Genomic DNA, 9,147 nt, shown 5'->3' with positions numbered 1-9,147 from the left:
CCGGAGGAATCGCCTGTGCTTTCCGGGCGAGGGAAGTTTTTTCGGGTTCGGTTTTGGAAGAACCGAGGGATTAGTCTTTTGTTCGGATATCCGTGGGCGAGGACCCGAGTGAGAGGCTCTACCCTGCACAAGAAGTTCATCAATCCTCGGGATTGGATACTTATTTTTAATTGTTAATTGATTCAATCCTCTATAGTCAATACAAAGTCTTAACGTTCCATCTTTCTTCTTTTGAAAGAAAACGAGCGCACCCCAAGGTGAGACACTATGTCTGACAAATCCTTGTTCTAACAGTTGTCTTAATTGCTCCTTAAGTTCTATGGCTTCAAAGACTGGCATTTTGTATTCACGCTGGGCTACTGGCTGAGCTTCGGGGATTAACGCGATCTCATGATGTACTTTGCGAGACGGAGGCATCTCAATCAGCTCTTCTGGGAACACATCTGCATCCTCACTTAACCACTCTGGTTCTTTAGCCTTGCATTTTATATTTATCGGATTCATCTTAACGACATAAACAGCTTGCCTCTTTCTGAGCCCTTTTAACAATTTAGAAGCCTTAACTAATTGCAGCACTAGGGATCCGAAAATTCCAGTTCCTTGAACTTTCCGTGAAGGTCAAGGAAAGAGATGGTTCCATTGTGACAATGAATGCCAGCCTGATTCTTATGGACCCAATCCATTCCAAGGATTCCATCATAGATTCCCAAGGGTAGGACTCTAAACTAGCACTCTATTATGTTCCCATCTAGATTAAACTGAATAAGGTCTGTCTCAAGGTGTGTGAAAAGAATCTTTCCACACTGGCCAATTCCACTTACATAGGTTTTCCTGATTTTTTATTTAGGACTAATATCCTGGGGAAATAAAAGAATAAGTACTACCTTAATTAATCAAAAGCTTGAATTGCTTACCCTGGTACTCTGTTGGAGTCTGGAGGACTAAAAATTGACAATTATTCCCTCAACTATGGCATAAATCTATCCTTTTTCTTCCTCCACTTCCTCAGCTATAGTGACGGCTCTAGCTGCTGTAGTCTAAGGTGGAACTCTCTTTCTTTGGTTTCCTCAATTCTGGGAGGGAGTTTGGAGATTGCTTTTTGCATGGAGGCTGCAGGCTGAATTGGCACTCTTCTAGGGTTGCCTTGATTTTTGCACGGGGGACCCTGATTGATACAAAGGAGTTTGTCTTTGAACTTTGGGACCCTGGCTTCCTTGGCCCATAGAAGGAGATGGGAAATCCTTGAGCTGGTGCCCAAACCCCTGACATCCCGAAGCACCTGTTCTCATTTTGAAGCTCTTCCCTCTGCATTCTTGAAAGAGCCGGAGTTCCTGAGAAAGAGCTTCGAGAAAAAGGTCTTCCTTCATTCCTGAAACTTCCTGACTCCAGATTTTGGTTGGGACCTTGGTGTCTCTTTGGAGGCGGAAGGTTGGAAGAACTTCCTGACTCCAGATTCTGGTTGGGACCTTGGTGTCTCTTTGGAGGTGGAAGGTTGGAAGAACTTCCCAGTGTTTGAAATCTCTTGAAGGATGAGGGAGCTGGCTTTGGTGGGACTTTAACGATAAAGGCTTTAGCAAAGTCCTTCGCCATTCTTACAGCTTCAGCCATGGAAACTGGCTTGGCATTCTTGACCAGGGTGTCTAAAGGTTCGTTCATTCCCTGAATGAACCTAGCCATAAGTTGCTCTTCATCTAGTGGTGGTAAGTACTTGAGGAGAAGAGCAAATGCTTGGTGATATTCTTCAATAGTTTTGCTCCCCTGGTTTAGCTCTAAGAAATCATTCATCTTGGTTTCTAAAAATCCAGGGGGACAAAATCTCTTCCTTAGATAAGCTTTGAGATCATTCTAGGACTAGGTATTCCTATCTAGATGGTTAGTGTCACAATGGTTTCTCCATGCCACCCTGGCTATTTCCACAATCTTTAGCCTAGAGCGAGAGCCAATTTTCTCCTCTCATTGTATCCGGTGACATCAAAATATTCCTCCATGGCTTCAACCCACTTCTCCAGAGCCTCGCCCAAGTTCTCCCCTTCACCTTGAAGGGTCCTGGCTGAGTTCTGTGAAGAGCCTTGCGAACGTTGGGGTCAAGCTCTTCCTCATCAGTGAGAGGATTTGGTTGTTGTCCACGGTTCCCTTGCTTATAATTCTGCCAAAAATTATACATTATTAAATTTTTATTTTGATTTCGTCAACAAGATCCTAAGACTTAAGAGGTTCGAAAAATAATTTCTCTTCATCAATTCGTTATATAATAAACAATCACTTATACAGCAGGGAATTTTTCCACAAAACATTTCTTTATTTATATAAAACTTGCAATATGTACATAGAGCATCTCGGCTCCAGAAAGTCAAAACCTCATCGAGAAATGCATAAAGACGGAGATACTGGGCGATACAAACGTTCCCTTACTGCCAAAGGGAGCTACTATCTTCTCCTTTTGAATAAAGCGGCTAAGAAGTCTATAGATATGGCCGGAAAGTATGGCGACAGACATGCCCCGATACAAATGTTCCCTTACTGCCAAAGGAAGCTACTATCTTCTCCTTTTGAATAAAGCGGCTAAGAAGTCTATAGATATGGCCAGAAAGTATGAAATTGCGAGGCGTAGGGTGATATAAAATAACACCATGAATCACTTTTAGCCTCATCAGAATCATGGCCAACAAGATATTTTCCCTCAGCATTGCGTGCTAGTCGAGCAAGAGGCATGGACATACTGCCCTGCAAACCACTTGTGCTATCGTCTCTCTTCTGGGTCTGGGAAATATAAATCCTCGAAATGGCTTGCGAGTCTGGCTCGGCTCGTTCGAGTCATAGCGGAAGAGATGAGATGCTCGAAGGCGAAAGCAATCATATCTTGTGACTGGGTGAGATCGGGAATACCGGATAAGTGTGGAACTTCCATCTATAAAACCAAATTCTTTGATTAAAAATCTTCATTAATGAAACTTAAGGAATGAAAATACAATACATAAATGCTCTTTCTAAGTTTTTATTATAAGTTTCTGATAAGAATTCATTTTTCCTTATTAGTTTTCAATAAAGCTCTGATACCAACTGTGAGACCCCCGCCCCCTCCGTGATGCCCCCTACTGAAGGCGCTGGCGGCGGAAGCAGCATCAGTCTCTCATGCGGGGGAGGGATCCACACTCGGGGCCTCACCCACCACGGATATCCGGACAAGAGGCTAGCCCAGCAGTTCCTCCGAAACCGAACTCGAAAAAACTTCCCTCACCTAGAAAGCACGGGCGATTCCACCAGGAAAATCATATTGATCTAACGAGTCAAAGTCTTACCAAACTAATCCGACCAAACCTGAAAGTCACATTGTTAGATCAAAGAAGAGACTTGCACTTGGTCCATAGAATCGCCGCTTTTTTCCTCCTTTAGCGAGGCACAGAACGGTTGATTCCCTCCCACAGAACAAGGGTCTTCTAGGACTTAATCTAACTAACGTAACTTAATCATAATTATTTGTATTGCAAGAATCTCCCAATCCCGCCTAATCCTAACCGGCCATGGGTTACCACCCAACCACTGTATTGGTGGTATTCCTTTATAAAAATTTGGTTATGTTTTGCGCGGGTACCGAGGAAAAGAGTTCCTAGGCCCCCTAGCTGGCACTTCAACCAAAATTCAAGATAGTCATACCACTTACACACCCAATATGAAATTGCCATTTTAACAAATTAGGCTGTCTTTAAAACAATCTTTCAATAAAATCATAGTATTACTAATCATAATTCTCCAAAAATATTGACTCCATTGTTTTGCAAAATATATCATCCGGACTCTCCGTTGAAGACCAGCTGGTCAACCAATGAGATCCAATATCAAAATTCCATTCACAAAAGTCATTCTTTTGGTTCATCTGTATCTTCCTCGACGTAGGCATGGGTAGCAACCACAAGCCCGTGCATCACCTAGTCAGAACCCTCTAGGATCCTACAAGTGTCCTAGCACTTCACTCAGGGACCGCTTCATCAGTCCTCGCCCATCGTACCGAAAGCGCACCATTTTAACCATACCGAGGCTGGTAAAGACCTCGAATAGGCTTTGCCACGAGTGATGTACCTCGATGACTCCCCGCCACCTGTTGCAACAACGAGTCTCTCCTTAGTTAATCACATACCAAATGCTTCCTCCAACATTCTGGCGTAAAACAATCCTTTAAAAGAAAATAAAGGTTCTATGCAAGTAGAATTCCCGGTTTGAGATTGGTTCCACAAAACCCTTTTTCCTTAATCCATATTTTCTTAATAAGAATCATTGATCTCTCATCAGGGTAATCTACCCATCATTTGATTGAATTTCCAACTAGATTCTTGGTGATTTTGGTTAAGGGAAAACTATGCTAATTCAACGGTAGTCTATTCTTTGTGTCAAGAATTGAAATTGGTCACGAGGTTTTTGCTTGATTCAGATTGAAGAGATGGGCAAGTAGTTTACTGGCCACCCCTCTCATAGTTGTGGTCTAACCAAAATTATTCGGTTTACTTCTAACTTTGATTCCTAAGAAATTTATTCAGATAAAAATCTATTGAACTTCTAACCGTAAGGAAAATTCCAACTTTATGAATTTCATTCCTTCCTAACCATAATAGATTAAGAAATGGTTCTATATGAGAATATTGAATTTTTATAAAAATACTCTTCTTTCAATAATCTAATTTTGGTTAAATATCAATTTGGTGATTTATCCACATAAAATATCTAAGAATATTCTTTCTACTAATTTAATTATCAACTCTAATTTAATTATCAATCCTAATTTTCTAGGTAAAATTATGGTGAAAATTTCTCTTTTGCCACCAAAATTTAATTTAAACCTTTCTCTACTTAAAATACCATAAAAATTCTTCTTTTAATTAAATACAAATATCCATTTTTTTGAATATGCTTAAAATTCTTTCTTTTTGCATTTAAATGATTGAATTCCAAATGTCATGGGAATTACTCTTTTATCATTTAAAAATTTCTTATGCATAAAATAAATTCATCTAAAATTTCTATTTTTTTAAATTAAATAAAAATATCCATTATTTTAAATATGCCAAAAATTCCTCTTTTACCATTTAATTACTTGGATCTCAATTATCATGGGAATTTCTCTTTTTGCATAAAAAAATAAATTTACCAAAAATTCTTCTTTTCTTTTAATTAAATATTTATACATAAATACTAAAAATTTATTTCCCATGAATATGATGAAAATAATTCTTTTTACATAGGATGTCCAATCCTAGAATATGGTAGGAAGTCCTCTTTTAGCATTATGCATAAAAATAAGATATGTATTATTTTTTGAAAATTTTACCATAGCTTCGTTGCTATTACTGATAATTTTTAATTTTTTTCTTAAAAGAATAAAACATTGTAATGCAAATATGATAGAAGATGTATTCTTAAACTTAAATCTAAACTATGAATTTAAATCATAATTTTAACCATAATCATAAACTTAATTATGATTATTCTACTAGATTAAGCTCTTTCCATAATTCCTCTTTTTCCAAATTGATAGGATTATCTCTTTCCCATTTAGAATCAATTAAAGTAGTTTTTAACTACCTATAATTAATCAAAAAGAATTAATCATTATTTTGTTAACATAAAAGCATAAAAATACCTTTTTCTTATTCTCTAGCTTAACAAGCTTAGTTTGCTTTTGAATTAAGAATTTATCGATGAGAAGCATTCTTTTGCTAAAGAATTATCCATAGGAATGACTATTCTTTTTGAGAGAGAGACATACATAAGAAAGTACTCTAATTAAGCATAACGATTAACTTTTTCTTGATTATACATTAAAATTCTTAGGGAAAGCTTGATTTGAATTTAAAACAACAATTAGAAACTTCTCAAGCTTGAGAGGGGTTGAGAAGAGAAGTCATTTGAGAATAATAACAAAAAACCATAAAATTCATTCTTACCTCAAGGATTAGCTTGCTTCTTTTCTAGAAGTGAAGCCCCCAACCAATCAATTGGTTTAGTTGTTGAGAGGTAGCGATTGCCTTTGTGCAATGCTACATTGATATGGGTGATGTATTCTCCCATCATTGTTGGGAATGCATAGCCGATTATTATAATACATACATCTTTCATCCAATTTGTACCCACCACCAAGAACTCGACTCATTTCCTGAGGAGTCTTGCTTTCTTGCATCAGAAGGGTAGCAATAGGGGCAAGGAATTTGTCCTGCATGAGTCTCTCCCTTGCTTCACTGATTAATGGATTTGACACCACTGTAATTGCAAGCAAGGAGGCTTTTCTGCTGAGCGCATCTGCCACCACATTTTCTTTCCCTGGCTGATGCTTAATCTCAAAATCGAATTCCTACAAGGTCTGCATCCATCTCCTTTCACGCATGTTGAGATCCTTTGGGTGAAGATCCACTTCAGACTTTGATGATCTATCTTCAAGGTGAAGATCCACTTCAAACTTTGATGATCTATCATCAAGGTGAACCTCTGTCCCAAAAGATAATGTCTCCACAACTTCAGAGCATAAACTACTAAGAGTAACTCCAAGTCATGGATGGCATAATTTCTCTCATGTGTTCTAAGCTTTCTAGATTCATAGGTCACTGCATGACCTTCCTGCATAAGAGCACTGCCTAAGGCAAACCCACTGGCATCAGTAACTACTTTAAAAGATTTGGTATAATCTGGTTATTTAAGAATAGGGTTGGTTACTAAGGCTGTCTTCAGCTTATCAAAGGCACTCTGACACATAGCGACCCATTGAAATAGGGTACTCTTCTTGAGAAGGTTAGTTAAAGGGGATGCTATCTGAGCACACCTAGGTATAAAGATCCTATACCATCCGGTTAATCATAGGAATCCTCTGACTTCCTTTACTGTCTTGGGTTATGACCAATCTACAACTGCTTGGATCTTTGTGGGGTCAGGAGAAATCCCATCTTTAGAGACTATGAATCCCAAGTATTCCACCTGGTCAACAAAAGAAAAACAACACTTGCTCTTTTTTGCAAAGAGTTGGTGCTTCCTTAGGATTTCCAAGACCTTGCGCACATGGTCTTCATGATCAGCTGCATTCTTTGAGTACACCAAGATATCATCAAAGAAGACAAGAACAAAATTATCCAAGTATTCTCTGAGAATATCCTGCATAAGATGATTAAATGTCTCCTGTAAGATTCCTCCCTCCATCTTTTGAGGTGTAAAGGTGTAAGAACCTCCCCTTATGTTCTTGTAATTATTTCCCTCTCTAAAATAAAAGAAAGATCTTGTTTTTCCCTGTTTTGTCCTAGAGAGAGAAAATGTCTTGAGAAAGGTAATCCAAAATTGAGATATTTTTTGATATAAAAATCCTCCTAGTGTCTAAAATAATTTCCCCTGAAACAGAAATTCAAAAAGAACTTTCTAATGTGCATTTGGAATTAATTGAAAATGTGTATAAAGGACCTTAACCTAAGGGTCAAGATTTTTAAAATTTTCTTGATTATGGTCCAGGTAAGGTTCCTATGAACCAATAGGATTAATCCAAGTGTTGGGATGAGATAAATTCAAAGAATAAAAGAAAATACCCAAAAATGAGTAAATTCTCACATAAGATGAAGAGTTGACTAGATACAAGGTTTATTAGTTAAAAACTATGAGATATTAATAAAACAAAATGAGATATTTTGGAGTTATGATACATTTTTGACACCTTGGTAAGGAGTGGGAGACTTTGAGGAGGTAGGCGCCTATTTCACACATGTGGATGAGTTTTTAATTCATAAAAAATGTGATATTTATATCTCTCCTCTCTATTGGATCAAACCAAATAAAAAAGGGAGTCAAATTGATTCAAATCTTGTCCAAATTCAACCAAACTGAAGCTGGAAAATTCTAGAACTTAGTTGGACTCAGCTAGTGGCCTCCCTCACCTATAAATAGACCTTCATTCTTTTGTATTTTCATCTTTGAGCTATACCGTGCGAGTATTACATTAAAATACTCCTATTTTCTATTATCCCTTAAAAATATGGATGTATGTATGTGAAAGGATGGATGTGAAAGGATAGATGTGGATGTGTATGTGATAAGTATGGATGTGGATGTATGTGGAAGAATATATGTGGATGTGAGTGTGATGGATATGAATGAGAATAGAGGTGATGAGATGTGATGTAAATTGGATAGCTATGAATGATGAGGGATGTGAATGAATGACATGGGATGTGAATGAATGTGATAGCATGTGAATCAGGATGTGAATGAATGTGATAGCCTATGATGTCAATGAATGATAAGGGATGTGAATGAATGTGATGGCATGTGAATCGGGATGAGAATGAATGGTATGGGATGTGAATAAATGTGATGGGAGAATGAATGGTATGGGATGTGAATGAATGAGATGTGATGTGAAATGGATGTGATAAGATGCGATGTAAACTCGATAGATGTTAATAACTATGATGTGATAAGATGTTTGTGATAAGATGCGATGTAAACTAGATAGATGTTAATGACTGTGATGTGATGAGATGTATGGGTAAATGCGAGAGGATGAGTGGATGAGGATAATTGAGGAAAGAAATGATGAGATGAAAAATGATGTGATTAGATGAGAATGAGAATTTATATGAAATTAATGTGGATTAAGTAATGTTGATTAATGTGGAAATATAAGAGTTCGTTATAGAAACTGTATTTATGACATGTTTTTAAATGACTGTTTTATGTCAAGAATGCTGGGGAAGGGTTTTGACCGTTTTGTGATTAAGGTCGTGGAGACCTAGCTGATAAAGTTACAACAGTTAACAGAGAGTCAACGAAGGACGTCTCGCGTAGCAAGGTCGGCCGAGGTCTTGACCAACCTCGGTTCGATTTAAATGGTGAGCTTCTGGTAGTACGGTGGATGAGGAACCAAGGAAGTGGCCTATGAGTGAAGTGCTAGGTGACCTACGAAGGATCCTAGAGGGTGCTGACCATACGGTGCTTGTAAGATTCCTCCCCAGCCTCTCAGGATGTCCACTATCTTCCCCTATAGTCAAATCCCTCTTCAGAAATATAAAAGATCTTGTTTATACCTGTTTTGGCCTAGAGAGAGAAAATCTTCTAGAGAGAGATTATTTAGATTTTAAATATTTTTGGATGGAAAAATATCTCTTTGTATTTAAATAAGTTCCC

This window comes from Cibotium barometz, chromosome 51, assembly GCF_041138505.1.
Source record: "Cibotium barometz isolate CiBa-2024 chromosome 51, ASM4113850v1, whole genome shotgun sequence".
Lineage (NCBI taxonomy): Eukaryota > Viridiplantae > Streptophyta > Polypodiopsida > Cyatheales > Cibotiaceae > Cibotium > Cibotium barometz.
The sequence above is the reverse complement of the archived record's forward strand: the minus strand, read 5'-3'. Positions refer to the sequence as shown.